Here is a 6,185-nt window from a genome sequence, read left to right as displayed (position 1 = left end):
GAAAAAATGTCAAGGGGAAGGGGATGTAAGATTGAGAATTCATAAAGAAAAGATAAATAATTTCATCATCTTAAACAGTATTATGTGACAGGTACTCTGAGTAATAATGTCTATTATTAATAGGATTCAGGTTTTTTAAAGAACAACTGTTACATTTAAGTATTTTATTAACTTTTTATTTTTAATTTTAATTTAATTTTGTTCTGTTGTAGTTTGGTTTTAAAAGGTTCAGATGTGCTTGTGAGAAATGAGGGTTTCTCATAAATTGAAAAGTGGGCATGATCCTGTAATATTAGGGAAACACTGTGTTCTGTTAAGGAGGATGGCATAATCCGTACAACAGGGGGGGAAACTTTGGCTCCCTAAGGTTGTAACTCCCAGAATCCCTTGCCATTAACTTTGCTGGTTGGGGTTGATGGGAGCGAGACCAAAGTATCTTGAAAGGTGAACGTTTCACACCCTAGTTGTGTGAGGAGGTGCATTTCAGAAGGCAAATTCAAGAACTTGGGGACACAGCTGGAAATAGAAAAGCTGCAGTGAAAAAGTCTAGTGGAGGAGAACAGGAAGAGTGGAGACGTTTTACGAATTTGGTGAAAAGTCTACAGCAACAGGACATGGGAGGTATCATGAAGAATAATGAAGGCATCACGCAGCAGCACCAATTGCTTCAGTGCTGAATAACACCCTCCTGCTCTGACCCCCATTATCCCCTGAACTTCTTGGACCCTATTGTGGCTTTCTGTTTTGGAAAATTCAATATGATGCAGTATGATTATGAAACAGGTTCTGGAAACTTTCCATAAAAGCATCTCCTCTGCTGTTCAACCTGGGGGTGCCCTGTAAACATGTTTGCCAGAGCTAAACAGCAAGAAACAAATGCCCAGAACTCCAAATACAAATTGTCTTTCCACATCGCAATTCAGGATCAGCCCCCCTCGTGTCCCCTATTAGCTGATTCGTCCATTTCTATTCCTTCCTGCCCTTCTTCTAGTGAGCTCAAGGTGATGTACCTGGCTCTCTTCCTCTCCATTTTGCCTGCACAACAACCCTATGAGGTAGGCAGGCAGGCACGCAGGGAGGGAGGGAGGCAGAGAGACAGAGGCTGGCCAAACGTCATCCAGTGACAGTGGTGGCTGGTGTCTATACAGTAATTGTTGGTGAGGCAGAGGGCCCTGCAACCAATGGGGAGAGAAGCCAAGATGACTCACAGAGGCAGGCTCACACATGTACCTGCATGTCCACATGCACACATAGAAGCAAACCATATTTCCATGTGCCCATAGCAGGAGGGGAACATGTTGATCCTCCACTTCTAGCATGGAGGCAGAAGAATGGGGTGGCTGGGGGCATCCTCAGGCTGAGGTGGGCCAGTGCCGATATTCCCCTAATGAACCAGACACCATTGCCCAGTCTTCATGGTTGACTGGTGATTTGCACCCAGATCTCTGGAACCCTACTTTAATGCTGTAGCCAGTAATTTTTGCTGAGTTCAGTGGGATCTCTCTGTGTATTAAGTTTTGTCAAGTCGTTCTGACCTATGGTGACCTTGGTAGGGTTTTTGAGAGATGTATAAGGAGTGATCTTTACAAATGCCACCTCACAGTGAGTTTCCGTGGCCAAGTGAGGATTTGAACCCATGGCCTAGTTGGATACGGTACTCTACCCAATTCATGACATTGACCACAATGGGACTTACATCTAGGTCAGCATGCACAGGATTGTGACCTAAAACTGTGATAAAAACAAGAGTCCAGGTATTAGAAAAGCATCTGAAATGGTTTATTTAAATGGTATGCGTGTAGGCAAGGATTGATTTTTGTTTCAATTTTACACTTCACCCAACAGTTTCAAGGCAAGACATAAAACCTAGTGCTAATATTTAGAGATACTAATAATGCAAGACTTGGCAGCCTTGTTTATGGCAGGATAAAGTGTTAGTATAAAACACTTGTTTTGATATTTTTACATCTTATACGCACACGATTTTTACACATCCAAAGACTGACAGAAAATGATGTTTATTGCAAAGTAGCCCAACGGAGATTTCGGGAGTGAAAGTGTAATAATTCTTCTAGGCACAAGATTGTTCATTTTCAAAAAGAATTAGAAGTCCTTTGATAATCAGGATCAAGGTCAGCTTGTTTTACATTCTCATTCTTTCACAGTCCAGGCAGGAACATAACATAACCAGTAGTATTTGTAAAGTGTTTCAGCTACGCTGGCTGAATGTTTTGAAGGCAGCCACGAGCTGTACTTCGACCAGTGGAGACAGAAAGAGAAGAGAATTTTTTCTCTTCGGCATTTTTTTGCTTTCCTTCTTTCTTGAAACAAGGTATTTCAGCATGTTATTGCATACTTTTCTAGGTATGGAGCACTCAGGATTGGCTTCCAGCCCCTTCTTCAGCTAGCACCCTGGGATTGTGCAGCTTGCCAAAGGCCACACAGGGCTGGCTATCTCCCACAAACGACACAGTGGGAAATGAAATTTCTGGCCCTTGTTCCTTAGCTAGGTATTCCAACTCACTGAGCTATCCAGCCAACTTCTCCCTTTAGGGATGTCTCTCTCTCTCTCTCTCATTAATGGATGCGGCCATCCAGCTGGTGCTTCTTGCGTAAATGATCAGAATGTTTCCTTTGAACCTTTTGCATTGTTTATAGATTTTAAGGGACATACACACTTGCTGAGACATGGAATGTTATCTGGGTGACGCAGCCATGGTTTACATTGTGCATAGCAGTCTGACAGGTTTGTGCCTGAATTGTGCATAGGATTTAGTGCTCCCGCAAGCAAACATGTCCAGGTGGAAGAGTACCATGGTCTAGGCCTGGTCTCTGTGTGTTGTGTTGCAAGTTTCAGAAGGCAATAAATGATACAATACAGCCCAATGACCTGCATGCCAGAAGCCAGGACATCAGCATGACACTGGTAAGTGACCAAACATTCTTGGATGTTCCAGACAGGTCGCTGTAATCTGTAGGTCTGATACAGTAACACTAACACAAAGAATCTTGTGGCACTTTAAAAACTAACAAGCTGGGCAGTGATCCACAAAAGCTTATACCAAATAAAATATGTTAGTTTTTAGAGTCTTGGAAGCCACTTGGATGATTTGATGCTTCTGATTTTCTGCTGTCGCTGGCCCTTTCTGAAATTGCTGCCCGAACTAATCTGGTAGAGCAGCCCAACAAATTTTACAACACAATCCTACTAGGAAGTAAGGCCTTCATTGGGTCTGATAGGGCTCAGTCCCAGGCAAACGTGTCCAGGATTGCACTTAACCTTGCTTAGGGAGGCCTGTGAACCATGTGACAGAACTACAACACCTGTGGAATGAGGACTTCTTCTTTTCAAATCATTTTTCACAGTATCCTTTAAAACTGCCATAGCCAAAGAACAAAGGCTGCAAAAATGCAAAGAAACATAATGCTCTCCATTCGAGAAGACTGTGCAAATTTTTGACCCTGCCAATGTCTGGGTAATGAAAAAAACAAACAAAGGACAGCCCACCCCCACCCCAAATTCTGATGTACATTCAGTTCTCCTTTGTCTGGACCCGATGTAAACAGTTTAGGATCAGTATTATATATCTGAAAGACTGAAAGATTTCATAGATGTTTGCCCCACCATACTGAGCAGTTAGGCTGGTGAGTACACAAGACAGGGCTTTTCTGTAGCAGAACCCATTTCATGGAGCACCCAGGCCGGTCCCATCCATATTGTGCTTCCAACAGGCAATCAAAATTGTCTTCTTTGGTCAGTATCTACTTTTAACATTATTTTTGAATCTGTAGACAACGTTTTGTAGTATCTGTTGTTCTTCACATTGTGATTTTATTGGACTCCCCTTTGGAGCTTGGGAGTACTACATTTTTGTAGTACCAGTATCCCTTAGACTGGGGAATTCTGGGAGTTGTACTCCAGACCAAACACCATTCCGACATGATGCTCTAAATAAATATATAACAATATAAATATTCAAAAGATCTTGTTTTGCTTCCAAGAGGCGTTTTTCCTCCTTAAACATTCAACATGTAAAATAGGAACCTATCGTTCTGAAAGGTTGTTCTACATTTTAAATCCTATTTGGTCCAATTAAGGATGTCTGAAGCTTGTTACAGTGCTTCTCTCTGTGTATTTTGGTGACAATTTACATTTTCTAAAGTTAGGCACACACTTGGTGGAGTTTTAATGATGTGACTATGATAATGATAATTGCAGAAAATAGTCCACATCAATAATTTATTTTGGAGAATTTACACTACTGTACTTATAATCACTGAAATAAATACCTCTGCTATCCTGTGTTTCTTGTGTTGTAGCATCATTATAATTGCCAGGATGTCATTAGTACTGTTTACGGAACAGATAAAACACTTCTTTTTCTTCACAGCACAGCATTATCACCCTAGTAGCCATTCCACACCTCTCAGAAGTAAACTTGTACATGCCAGTAAGTAGATATATATTATCCCAGTTGTCTTCATGTTTCTTGTATCTACATGACACTATCACATGCATTTAAAAAGAGTTGTTTTGGCCACAGGTTGTGCATTTGGGTCACCTAGTAACGTCCAACAGCAGCTTCTGTATTTTATATATCTGTGTTTTACATTTTATATATGCTGTGCTGTCAAGTCGGAATCAACTTCCCTAACAACCCTAACAGTGTTTTCAAAGTAAATACAGTATTTAAGGAGCAATCTTTCCAGTTCCACCCCACCACTGATTGCTACCAAGTGAGTTTCCATGACTGAGCCGGGATTCAAACCCAGGTTACTTGAGTCCTGATCCACCACACGGCACTCCATGTTGTGTGCATATTTCTTGCCTAATATAAAATTTTAGGTGTGCATTAAAAATATTCCCAGTCATCACAAAATGTGAAACGTGAAGATGCCCTAAACTGCCTGTAGGGGTACGACAAAGACTGTTCCTCCTGAACAGCGTGGCTAAATATTGAAAAAAAATCATCAGGATGTAGCAGGTTTATCAGGATCAAAAACTACGAGAAATCTGGTTAGCCACTGTTTACGGAAGCGAGCCACGACATTCGCAGCCGTACCCCAGCGTGACACTCCATTCAAATCCTCCAGCTCAACTTCCCGCGCTTTGTGTTTAGTGACTTGATGCCCAACATTCTAAAGGCTCCACCCCCGCTTCGTAATAGGCCCCTCGGCTTCCAGCTCCGCCTACTTAACTGGCTCATTGGCTCCTCGCTAACGGATTACAGCAGAAGAGGAGTCGGCTTCCCCCTCTCTTTAAATAAAGATCACGTGTCCCGAGGAGTTCTGTCAATCAAAGGCGCAGCTCATAAGCCTTTTAAAGATTAAGATTCTAGCCAGCTCTGTGTCACAGGGCGCAGATGTCTCCGCGCTGCGTGTGCCTTGCTTTGTTTGCGGCGCCCTTTCGGATCTCTGCCTCGCTTGACAGATAAATACTGTATTTTTTTTGGTCTATGTATAGGTATGGTGGTAGAATTCTCCTTTCCACATCCATTTCTACTGGAGCAGTTCTTCTTGTGTGCCTGCGCAAACGGTTCCAGTCCGCGCTACCGACGCCCCGTTTAAGTCTTTGCCTGGAAGTGAAGCCCGCGACTTGGCCTTGTGAATAAAAGGGAGTTTTTTTAAAAAAAAATCTGTATTAATAGATTCAGGTTGAAATCCTATTTGACGTTTACAGCCGAGGTTAATGAGGCAAGAACCTCCTTCCCATTCATGCTTACTTGAAGAATGGGGGCATTTCCCGTTTAGTGAAAGTAAAAGGAGCCGCCGCTGGAGGTGGCCCGCAATCGCCTCCGATCAGTCGAGAAAGGTCGCCTTTTGCAGAGAGCAGAACCCTTTTCCCGCTCGCTCTCCAGATCTACAGTATATCTGTTCCAGAAAGGATTTAAGTGATCACTCGCACGCGATCTCTCCCCCCTTTAGGTCTGTTCCGAAGCACTGGACTTTCGTTTTCAAACAAACGACAGACAAAAGGCTGGAAACGGGACAGGCACTCCACATCTGTGGAGTCCTAATCTGCTGAAATGCTGTCATTGACGACGACACGCCCCATGAGCGTCCCTAAGTCCCGCATCCTGCCAAGCCCGAGAATACGCCTGTGTGTACTCAGGAGTAAATTTCACTGAACTATATAGGGCCTTTTCAGCCAAGGCAGAGAGTATAGGATTTCAGTAAATCCACGC

Source organism: Pogona vitticeps, chromosome 2 (assembly GCF_051106095.1).
Source record: "Pogona vitticeps strain Pit_001003342236 chromosome 2, PviZW2.1, whole genome shotgun sequence".
Classification (NCBI taxonomy): domain Eukaryota; kingdom Metazoa; phylum Chordata; class Lepidosauria; order Squamata; family Agamidae; genus Pogona; species Pogona vitticeps.
This window is presented reverse-complemented; position numbering follows the sequence as displayed.